Source organism: Elgaria multicarinata, chromosome 12, assembly GCF_023053635.1.
Source record: "Elgaria multicarinata webbii isolate HBS135686 ecotype San Diego chromosome 12, rElgMul1.1.pri, whole genome shotgun sequence".
Classification (NCBI taxonomy): Eukaryota; Metazoa; Chordata; class Lepidosauria; order Squamata; family Anguidae; genus Elgaria; species Elgaria multicarinata.
In genome coordinates, this window is record NC_086182.1 from 173848 (window position 1) to 186319 (window position 12472).

Here is a 12472-nt window from a genome sequence, read left to right on the forward strand (position 1 = left end):
GGACGGCGGCAGCTCACAGGGCTGACTGCCACACAGGCGTGACTTGCTCCTGCGTATCCCATTGCAGGGGACGATAAACGCCCCCCTCCCCGTGCAGCATCCTGCATACAGCCGGGGAACCTGTTGCCAACTGGGGCTTCCTGCTACAATGTCATGAAGCAGACACGTGTGTGTTTGCAACAACACGAACGGAGTTTGTGAGGGCATTTCCTCCTGCACAAAGCGGTTGAAGGGCTCATGGGGCCCAGCAGCACTTGCCAAAGATCAATGCACTCGTATGCCCACTAATGCCCTAGATGGCATCACCTGCCAGCCACCAATGCCCCACAGCAAGTACATACTGCAAACAGCCTCTACATAGCAGACATGAAAAGCGGGTGCAGGAGGCACTGTAGCAGGTCTGGACACCAAGGGCTCCATCACACCAGCGATTTATCGTACACTCGCCATGTCTGGTATATGGTTTTTCAGCCTGGTACTCACATGATGTCTACATCCTGCACTCATTTTGCCTCTTCTCCTCCATGTTTGTTTCTTTTTGGAGCAGGGAAAGTTTGGATTATTTTCCCTCCATGCGAAATAACTGCGCTCCTCCCTCCCATGTAATGCTGTACTTGCATTCTATCAGACCATCCCGTTCTTTTTTGGGGGCGGTGCAGTTCTCCACTCAACCATGAAGGGACAGAGAGAGAGGCCCCATTTAACTATGTTCTTACTCCTGAGTAAGCATGACCAGGGGTACATTTTCACCTTAAAATAAATGTGGAAAATGCATCCTTCTTGCCTGCAGCTCCCTCATTTTTAAAGATAAAGAGATTAAAGTTGGGACTCTGAGAGTTCTTAAGTAGAGCTTTCAGCATGCCAAGTTTGAATCAGATCAGTTTATCCCTGGATTTTTTTTAGGAATTTTTAAAATCCCCCCCCCCCATTTAAACCCTTTTCCTGATAGTCTACTGGTACGAAGGATCCATTTTCCTTTCTTTTGATCATGTGAAGCTGTGCATCTCAAAATAGAGATCTGCTGGTTCCCTTACCCAAGAGTAAATCCCATTGACTTCAACTGCATTTACATCCAAGTCATACTAAAATCAGATGCATGCTTACCTTTTGGTAAACCCCATTGAACTCAGAGAGACTTACTTCTGAGTAAACACATATAGAACTGACTTTTAATAGTATGGTCACTCAGAAGCTTGACTATTTTGAATGCTCTGCAACCCTATGCTTACTTCTGAGGTCTTACTTCTATTTACTCACAGTACTCACTGTGGCACTGTTCTACCCACACTTTTGTGATGCAAAAAGTACCAATTTAGTGCTAGTTTACACAGGACCCCCCAAACTTAAAATAATAAAGTTGATAAGGACATGGTGTTGCACCACATCATGTCCTTACCAACCAGACAGTAGGAATGCAGAAGTGACCAAATTCAAATAGAAAATTTAAACAAGCAGTTTAAAACAGTAACCTTTAAGCTCCATCACACCAGCGATTTATCGCACCCTCGCCAGGCCTGGTATGTGTTTTTGCAGTGCGGTACTCACATGATGTCGTCCCTGTCCTGCGCTCATCATGCCTCTTCCCCTCCCTTTTCTGTCTTATTTTGGAGCAGGGAAAGTCCATATCCCCCTTCGTGAACAATAAATCCACTCCTCCATCCCATGTATTGCTGTCCCTGCACTATATTGGACCATCCTGTTTTTTGTTGGGGGCAAAGGGTGTGTCGAAGGGTGGTCTCGCTGACAAAAGAGGAGGGCGGGGCGGGGCGGTTCTCCGCTCAACTGCTCAAATGTGAAGGGGGAAGGAGAGAGGGCACCCAGAGAAGGTGAGTGAGGCTGCTGCCCGTGCCCTGGACTCAGTCCCATTCAACTCTATGGTTCTTACTCCTGAGGAGGCATGTCTAGGTTTCCTGACCAGAATGTTGGCTTCCCCTTGCCATGCCAAGGTTAACCACAAACTTCTCCCAAAACTAATTGTAATTCTTTCTCTTTACTTATATTATTTAATATGATCTTAGGGGAAAGCATAGTGTGTTGTTTTACTGTAATTGTGCAGTTTCAGGCTGCTGTACTACTGTATTTGTGTAGAATTAAAAAAAAATATAAAGGAAGGAAAATGTAGGGGGTGGGGCGGGAGATTTCACCGGCACAGTAGCAATACAAGTGAAAAGATACATGAGCTAAAATAGTGCAACAGTGCACAGATGTGAAATTGGCCAGCACTAGACTTGCTGAGGAAACAGAAGGGGAAACCACGGACTCAAAGCAGGAGCGGGGAAGTAGTTGTGATGGAGCTCTTTGTTGAAGGGGTGACATCGCAGAGAGAGTATTCCACCTGAAAAGGGTGCATTGGGAGCCACCAGAGCTAACGGCACGGAAACTGACATACAGTGAGAGAGCAGAGTGCAGCCCAGCTCAGCAAAGAGCGCACATACATGCCGCCCCATCCCTTTCTCTGGACTACAGGATGCCAACCTGGCCTAAACAAGCCCTTGAACAAGGCAGACTAGAACAGCCCAATTGCCCCAGATAGCCATCTCTTGGCACTGCCAAATACCCATGTGCCCTTTGTGCCAAGCAGCTCATCCCTGGTGGGGAGGCAGAGCAGGGGGGGTCAAGACATCAGACCCCACCCCTGGTGTCTTTGCCACTATCGCTTTTTGCTTTCAGGCCAGTTGTCAGAAAAGCAAAGAGCAAGGCTGACCTCCCCACCCACCCCAGCCCCAGTTGCTCTCTTACACGTACACTGTAAAAAGCAAACTCTGCTGCACATCTTGGGTCTGCTTTGAGACCACCTCTGAGTCCAGAAGGCTCCACCCAAGAATAGGAATGTTCCATTTCCAAAGCTGATTTCACTGGTGAGTCAAAGCTGCAGCGAGTGTTCCAGATCCACTGCAATAAGTCAGAGGTCTGCAAAGGTGCCTCCAAATGATGACTACTGCCAGAAGCCAATTCCAGTCACAAACATCAGGCCAGCTACGAGCAAGGACCATCCCTCTATCCTCCACAACAGTGTCCTTCATTTGGTACAAGAGGTATTTTTGTAGTATGCACCAGCAGACCTTCACAACACATAGTGACCCACCAAGCTGGATGTAGCCCACAAAGCATATGCTGTGGCCCCTGGGGGCAACAATGAATGAGAGTGGTCAAGCAAATGCCCGGTTACACTCGATGGACTGCACTCAGCTTGTGGCTGTTTGACTGCAGCACTCAGAGACATAGAGTTGCTCAACCCAGAGTTTTGGACCTAGCAAAGTAATCAGCTGTTTCATAGGTTGACCCCACTACATGCCCCTTTACCACCATAGAACTCCTGAGGGTCTGGACTTCACTTCCCAGTTCATTGTTGTGAAATTCCCAGAGCTTCAGCTATTGGGTAGTATAGAAATGCAATAAATAAATAAATAAATAAATCCTGCATGACCCAGCAGATGCACCCCAGTGAAAAGTGCCTCTGGCTGCAGGGAAGAGCCCTGTAAGGGAAGAGCCCTGTAAGTGGGCTTGACATTTCCTCCTGGATGGAATAAGGTGGAGAATGAAGTTGCTCCCACTCCTGTCCACCGCTCTTGCTCAGCAGTGCAAATCACGGAGCTGGGCATGTTGTATCCTAGCCTTCCCTTGGACTTCAGCCACCAGCAAACAGGCCTCAGCATTCCAAGGAACTCCCAGCACCAGCCGCACTGCAAGCTGCCTGCTTGACCTCAGTGCAGCGGTGCTTTGGGCAGCCGCTGCTGCATTGCTTCAAGCAAAACAGGGAGGGCAAAGGCGCATGTGTGTGCTGGGCAGGGGCCACTATCTTGAGGCAATGTAAGGGCAGCTGAGTGGGCACACCTATCGAACACAACCACCAGGGAATTTCCAGCACAAAGCCCATGGGAACAATGATTTTATTAGAATGTAAGCCTATGCGGCAGGATCTTGCTATTTACTGTTTTACTCTGTACAGCACCATGTACATTGATGGTGCTATATAAATAAATAATAATAATAATAAACAGAGCTGCGAAAGAGCGAGCGTGTGCAGGAGGACTCCCCAGTGAACTGCGTATATACGCAAAGCTCTTAGATTTTCCACAAATACTCAAGTATCTTGGGCTGGTCTTGATTCTGCCACTGTTCCAATAGGATGGGAGAAGCTCACGAGAGGGGCCTGTTGGCTCAGTGCTAGTCTCAGTTTGATTGACCTATGCATAATCTGTGATTAAAAGCAGGATTAGCTGCTCATTGTGTGTGTGGGGAAGAGGGCTGCATAAGACTGTCTCTGCCTGGCAGAAGAGGAGAGCAGGGTGAAGGGATGGCTGGGAAACCAAAGGCAGCCTCACAGCCAGACCGGCCCTAAAGCCTTCCTGAAGAAAGAAGCCAGTAGGTAGCCCACGTGGGCTTCTCTCCCCTCACTAGCTTGCCAGCATAGATGTTCGCAGCACCTTTCATTAACGTGTGCACCCAGGGATTTTTGTTTAAAAAAAAGGAGAACGTTTGTTGAATACTCAGTCATAAAGGACCTTCTATTCATTCATTACGCACTGTAGACACTGATGCCCTACTTTGCATTCAGCTTGCCTGTCTGTGGGAGGGCCCAGTATTGGTGGGGCTTTATGGTGACACTCGCTGGAGGAGGGGCTCACAATGCGATATTAGCCTTCGAGGTACCTCTTCCTGGCCTCTTTGAAGTGTGGCTCCTGGTAGAGGCTCCCAGCAGAGCAATTCCTTTTTATTCCTACTGCAGGGAGCAACAGGACACTGCTGGGGGTGGCGGCAGAGCAGTGGAAGGAACGTTCCCGCTGCAGCTTGATCCTCCTCTGAATCCCTACTCAACGGACCCCTCCATTTGGTGCTCTATTGCTTGAGACATTGTGGTGTGCCTGGGCACACCTAGCACACTCATTATGCATGCCTATGCTCACCAGTATCCTCCAAAACCAACCCTCGCCCCTCCTATGGTTGCCCAATCAGAAGGGCATGTCCAGCTCCATGCAATCTTTAAAGTCACCCCCTCAAGAAGCCACCCAGGCAGGTTGGAAAAATCCAAGCCCCCCCCTTCTCTGTCCCTGGTCACCTTGAACAAAAAAATGCAACCCTGCTGGACCTTGTGGGGCTGGGGTCTAACACACAATGCCAAGAATGGCTCCCCTAATTCATTACTTACAACAAAGTTTTCTTAAGATGAACTGCCAGCAGCTCCAGCCAGGATGGCCAATGGGAGTTGCAGTCCAATTACAACTGGAGGTCCACCTGCCCTCAGGAATTCCACAATCAGGGCACACACACCCCACCCTTGTTGTCACATAATGTATTTCCTATAAAAAGGGTACTTGGAGAAAAGTATCCCCTGAAGATCTCAGAGCACAGACAGGTTAGTAGAGAGAGATTCTCCTTCAGGTATTTGAGTCCCAAGTAATTTAGAACTTTATTTATTATTATATTTATTTTATTTACAATATTTATATACTGCTCCCCATTGAAAATTTCAGAGTGGTGTACAAGATAAAATGACAATAAAAACAGAATAAAACACTTAAAACAGATTTTAAAAGAAGCAAAAACAGTGACTCCTGGCTGGATATTAAGTTAAGGCTTCCTGGAATAATGATGTTTTCAGGAGGCGCTGAAAGGAGTACAAAGTTGGCACCTGCCCGACCTCCAGAGGCAGGGAATTCCACAGGAGGGGAGCCACCACGCTGAAGACTCTTCCCCTGGTGGACTCCAATGAGAGGATGGATCTATGTGGGACCACCAGGAGCAGACCCTTGGATGACCTCAGTGACCGGGCTGGTTAGTAGGGGAGAAGGCACTCTCTCAGGTATCCTGGTCCCAAGTTGTTTAGGGCTTTGTACACAAGCACAAGAACCTTAAACCTGGCCTGGTAGCGAATAGGCAGCCAGTGCAGTTCCCTCAGCAGAGGAGTTACATGCTGGAAAGGGGCAGCTCCAGACAACAGCTGAGCTGCAGCATTCTGCACTAGCTTCTGGAGCAGTTTCAAGGACAGCACCACATAGAGCGCATTGCAGTAATCCAATCTTGAGGCTACCAATGCCTGTACCACTGTAGCCAAGCTATCCCTGTCCAGGAGAGGCCATAGTTGGCGAACCAGCCGAAGCTGGTAAAAGGCACTCCGAGCTGCCGCAGCCACTTGATGGATCTAAGAGTACCCCCAAACTACGAACCTGTTCTTTTAGAGGCAGTGCAACCCCATCCAGAACAGGCAATGAGCCTGTCTCCCAGACTCGGGAAGCACTCACCCACAGGGCTTCCATCTTGCCAGGATTCAGTCTCAGTTTATTGGCCCTCATCCAGCCCATTACTAAGTCTAGGCACTGGTCCAGGACATGCACGGCCTCACCTGATTCAGTTGTTACAGGGAGACAGAGCTGCGTGTCATCAGCGTATTGATGGCATTTAGCTCCAAATCTCCTAATGACCGCTCCCAACGGCTTCATATAGATGTTAAATAACATTGGGGACAAGATGGTGCCCTGCAGCCCTCCATAGCTCAATTGCCAAGGGGCCGAGGACTGGTCATCCAATGCTACTCTCTGAAAACAACCCCGTAGGTAGGACCGGAACCACTGTAACACAGTGCTTCCAATGCCCATCCTACAGAGTCGATCCAGGAGGATACCATGGTCGATGGTATCAAAAGCTGATGAGAGATCAAGCAGGATTAACAGGATTGCACTCCCCCTGTCCCTCTCTCGATAAAGGTCATCCATCAGAGTGACCAAGGCTGATTCAGTCCCGTAACAAGATCGGAACCCAGACTGGAATGGGTCCAGATAATCAGTATCCTCCAAGAGTTGCTCCGCCACAACCCTCTCAAGTACCTTCCCTAAAAAGGGGGTGTTTGCGACTGGGCAGTAGTTGTATAACACCATCGGGTCCAGGGTGGGCTTCTTCAGGAGTGGTCACATTACTGCCTCCTTGAGGACAGCAGGGACCACCCCTTCCCGGAGGGAAGCATTTATCACCCCCTGGACCCACCCAGTCAAGCCTGTCAGCTTGCTTTTGTAAGCCAGGAGGGACAGGGATCGAGAGGGCAAGTGGTTGGTCACATTGCTGCAAGCACCTTGTCCACATCATTAAGCTGCAATAACTGGAACTGATCCCACAAAATCGGGCAGATAGTGGCTTCAGACACCTCAACTGCAGCTGCACTAACAACGTCAAGCTCGCTGCGGAGAGAAGCGATTTTGTCCTCAAAGTGTGATGCAAAAAGGTCACAGCGGGTCCTCAATGGGGCCAGGGCCCCATTTGCTGGGGAGGATGTTAGCAGCCCCCAGACCACCTCCACTGGATGGCTACTCGAGGACGCAATGGAGGCAGCAAAAATAGCCTTCTTTGCTGCCCGCACTGCCACGCAATAGGCACGATTATATGCTCTACAGCGTGCTCGGTCATCTTCGCTTCGAGTCTTGTGCCATTTGCGCTCCAGCCTGTTTCATTGACCACAACACCTTAGTATACCAAGGAGCAGAGCGAGCTCTACAGGACAGGAGAGGCCACTCAGGTGCAATCAAGTCGATGGCCCTCCGCATCTCACCATTCCACAGTGAGGCTAGGGCCTTGGCTGGATCACCAGCTCTCTCCAATGGAAAATCCCCAAGAGCATTCAGGAATCCATTGGATTCCATCAGTCTCCTGGGGCGGACCATCTGAATGGGTCCCCCACCCTTGCAGGAGTTCAAATCTCACCAGGAAATGGTCCGGCCATGACAATGGGGTTACTTGGACCCCCCCCCCCAATCTTCAGACTACCCATCTCACAGCTTAGAGCAAAAACCAAATCAAGGGTATGCCCTGCTTCATGTGTTGGACCAATGACAAATTGAGGCAGCCCTATGGTGATCATGGAGGCCATAAAGTCCTGAGCCGGAGCCCCAGAGACGGCCTCAGCATGAAAGTTGAAGTCGCCCAGAACCACCGTCCTGGGTTCCTCCAACACCACACTCGATACCGCCTCCGCCAGCTCGGTCAGGGAGGATGCTGGGCAGCAGGGTGGGTGGCATCCCAGCAGCATCCCCAATCTGTCCCTTTGGCCCAACACCAGGTGCAAACCCTCAAGGCCCACTCCAAGGTGGAGTGGTTTCCTAGTGACAGAGCTGGAAGATCTATGAATCATGGCGAATCCCTCACCCTGTCCCTCCAATCTATGTTGGTGCTGCACTGAATACCCAGATGGGCAGGGCTGAATCAGGTCAACCCCACCCAGCTCACCCACCCAAGTCTCAGTAATGCACGGCAGGTCAGCCTTCTCATCTAGGATTAAATCATGAATTAGAGAGGACTGACCTGGCATTAAAGAGCAGCACCACAAGGAAGGAAGGCTCAGTAGATGAGCTACCAGGTACATGAGAGCTAGAGGGGAGGGGGTAGAAGGGGAACACAGTGTAGAAACCTGAAACCTGGGGCCTTGCTAGACCAGGCGTTAGCACAGTGTGAGGCTCGGTTTCCCTCCTGTGCATCCAGATGGGGAATCCGGGGTCAGGCCGCGCTAAAACCTGCCTTAAGCCGGCATAAGCGAATTCGAAAAATGGAGACAGGCTTTATTCTTACACCTGAAAACGCTCATCTTGAGAGTGCAAAAGAATAAGATTCAACTTCTTCTGCACAACTCAATCATACCTCTGGGTTGGAGGGGTACTCACACAGAGTTGCAACACACCTGTGTGAGTGCACCTGAAGCTACTTTATCTTTGAAGGTTCCAGTGACAAGTAATGGAGAGTTGGGGCAGAATTCCTGCTTCTCAGCAGAAAAGCATGCTTGGGGCGGGACGGGAAGAAGGCACTACCAGAGCACTAAACCAAGCGGGCAGCCCCCTCTGTGTGGACGGTACTTTGGACCTTATGAAATATTTATTTCAGTAATTTATTCTTTACAATCTGCTCAGTTGTTCTTTTGCAGCACATGACCTGGCAATTACCATGTCAAGGGACCATGGAAACTTAGCAGAACGTGGTGGTGGTGGGGATGGAACTTGCCTACCAAAACAGTAAACAAACAAACAAACAAACCAAAACCCAATGGCTGGACTTTTTAATGCCTGTGATTCTATAAAGCCTGTTGTGGGAATCCAAAGTTATTTGCTTGGGCACAGCCAGAGAGACTGTAGCTGGATCAACATTGCAGCCAGCCCGGACCCTCTTTTCATACCACAGGGCACCCAGGAGAATAGCAATCATTGCCTGGATATGCAAATGCTGGCCCTTTCCTGATTGATTTGATGTTTGCCCTGAATGCTTACAACTGACAAAGAGACCTGCAAGAATTCAAAGCTTGCACATTTTTTATCATTCAACTGATGCTCCACACCATCTTTCCCTATTCTGTCACTTCCAAATTCCATGGCAGGATCCCCTCCTCCCTCTTGCTAGAACATATCCCAACTGATCCTCCAGAGCTGGCAGACCTCACTGTGAGCAAATGCTCCCAAGGAGCCTTTCCCTGCTTCACGCTGCCTTAGAGGAAGGTCCTGGCCAAGTCATGGACAGGCAGGGGAATGAACTTGCCTTCTCTGCAGAAATCTGGGCAGGGGCCATGACTCAGATCAGAGCAGCTACTTTGCAGGCAGAAGGTCCTAAGTCTTGTCCTTGGCATGCCAGGCCCTGGAGAGCCACTGCTGCCAGCCAGAATGGAGAGGACTGGGCTGGAGAGACAAAGAGTCAGATCTGGGCTAAGGCAGCTTCCTACACTCCTATGGATCTATTCACTCCTATGGATCTGAATAGTAGAATTGAAAAGCGGCCTCAAAGGCCATTGAGTCCAACCCTCTGCTCAATGCAGGAATCCACCTTAAAGCATCCCTGACAGGTGGTTGTCCAGCTGCCTCTTGAAGGCCTCTAAAGTTGAAGAGCCCACGACCTCCCTGGGTCATTAGTTGCATTGCAATACTGCTCAAAAGTCAGGAATTTCCAGCTGGAATCTGGCTTCCTGTAACTTCAGCCCATGATTCTGTGTCCTGCTCTCTGGGAGGATTGAGAAGAGATCCTGGCCCTCCTCTGTGTGACAACCTTTTAAGTATTTGAAGAGTGCTATCATGTCTCCCCTCAGTCTTCTCTTCTCCAGGCTAAACATGCCCAGCTCTTTCAGTCTCTCCTAGAGATGTAAAATTTCCAGAAATTTTGAAGCCATGGAAAAAAACTGGGTTTTTTCAGGGTTTTTTTTTGGGGGGGGGAATGGAATTTTTTGGAAAAATTGAAATAATGCAATATTAGCACATTTTACAGATTGAGAGTCACTTTGTTACTTTAGTAACATAAAATATAATTATGTCCAAGTTGGTTTGGCATAAAATTATTACATTTGGTATATTAAAAGTACAGTGTATTCAAACAATTATTACAAATTTAATTTACTATTTTACTTTTTTTGGGTAACAAATGGAGCTACAAGCTCCTGAACTGTTAAGAACACCTGAACTGTAAGGAACCTCTTTGGTTTTGCCAGTTTATGAGCAGGCAAAAAAATCAATTTAAAACAACAACAGAAGAAACCACCAACATTAGTAACAAAGAAAATTATTTATGTTTCCACTAGTCCTCCAGTGTCAAGACATAAAGCCCCCATTCCCATAAAAAGAACTGAGAAAAAAGGGGGAACCAAGATTCAGTGAACATACATGAAATTTAATCAGACTCATTTTCTGACCTATAGCTATCACTATTAGTTTCAGTCTCTGCTTCAATGGCAGTGCTGCCCCCTAGAGGCAGAAATGCATCTTGCTCTTGCATTTGAGAGTTGTAGTCTCAGTTTGCAACCTAGGACTTGCTTGTCCTTGGTGCACAGACATCATAATAATCTGATACTGTACAGATTTTAGAAATCATTTGGAGAAGTATCTGAACACCTTGTCATAAACATTTTATTCGTCATGCTAAAATAAAATGTCCCGTAATCCATTTTTTCTTCATTTTTTTTCAATTTTTTGGAAAACCCCCAAAAAAGGCTTCAGAAAAAAACAGAAAAAACCCAGTTTCCCTCTGAATTTTTCCAGTTTTTTCCCAGGCCTTCACATCTCTAGTCTCTCCTCATAGGGCTTTGTTTCCAGACCCCTGATCACCCTCGTTGCCCTCCTCTGAACAAGCTCCAGCTTCTCTGCATCCTTCTTGAACTGTGGAGTCCAGAACTGGACGCAATACTCAAGATGAGGCTTAACCAGGGCTGAATAGAGAGGAACCAGTACTTCACATAATGTAAAAGAAAAGGCACCAATTCTGCCTTGTGCACCTTCCGCTCCTGAGCTTTTATAACGCAGAAATGACACCAGCTTCACCTTTGACAAATGAGAGATACAGTATGGGTAGGGAAGGAGCTATAAATGTAGAAGCAGTTCAGACAATATTCCAGCTGACAATATTCTTCATCCACCCTGTACCCCACCGCCTTCTCAGTCTTTCTAGCACAACGTTATCAGCAGACTGCCCTGCCATCCTCTGTGTGTGCGCGCGCGTGCGTGTGTGAGCAGGGGGATGGGCTGCATCACTGAGGCCTGCAGGGTGGGAAAGAACAGACCTTCCAACCTTTCCTACCAGCTTCCAGGAAGGCCAGTTGCAGTGCTGTTGTCCCAAAACTCTGGATCTGAATGTCCGGAACATGAAAAAGTGGGATAGGCTTTGTGGTGAGGCAACAGCAGAAAGGCAGCCAAAATGCAGGTGAGGGGGGTCAGCATGGCCCTGGCCCAGATCCAGCACTTTGATGGCCCATATCGCCAGCCCCTCCTTCCCTGTCATCAGTTGCAGACACTTCCTTAAACCCACGCCAAACTGATTGCCTCCTAAGCCTTTTCGGAAGCTAACCAAACACAGCTCGCACAGCCCCTGACTTAGAGGAGGAACTGTTCCTAAACTGAGAGTCTCCCTTTGTGCAAGGCTTGCACATGTGAGTGGTCTTGTTCTAAACCACTGGCTATCCCCAAACGGGCCACAGAGCCATAAAGAGAAAGTACCGAACAGAGTGGCCTGGGGCTGCCTAGCAGCACCAGGTCCAGTGAAGGGACTTTCCCAGGCAGGCAGCGCAGCTAAGTAAGCAGCCACACAATAGCTTTTGGGGCACATTTGCTCACTCTCTTGTACCCTGTGGCTGTTCACGAAGAGGGTATCACTGGTTTTCCTGATGTCAGAACAGTATCCTGGAAAATGACATGTAATGATCAGGAAACATTTTAATTATTGTCTAAGCTTCTGGTGGAGTTTCTTCTCTGGCTGTAGTAACCAGATGCTGCAGGCATCCTGCCCAGCTGCCCCTCTTGCATTAGCTATATGGATACCTGACACATCCCTGTAAGTTAAAGAAAAAAGAAAAAAGAATCCTCACTGTTTGCAACTCCACAAACCCAGTGGTTGTACAGAACAAAGCCCCTTGAGAGGGATGGGGCTAGAGGAACTGTATGGCAGGACTCATGTTCCAAGGCGGAACTACTCAAGGACTGTCATGCCAGATCAAACCTACGTTGCGCTGAGTCAGCATTCTGAATTA

At 48.5% G+C, this 12472-nt stretch overlaps 1 protein-coding gene across 6 annotated transcripts in view; it reads right to left on the reverse strand.

The window, feature by feature from the left end:
* DMTN (dematin actin binding protein) overlaps positions 1 to 12472 on the reverse strand; it is a 49144-nt gene that overhangs the window by 27447 nt on the left and 9225 nt on the right. The gene's annotated exons all lie outside the window — the stretch shown is intronic.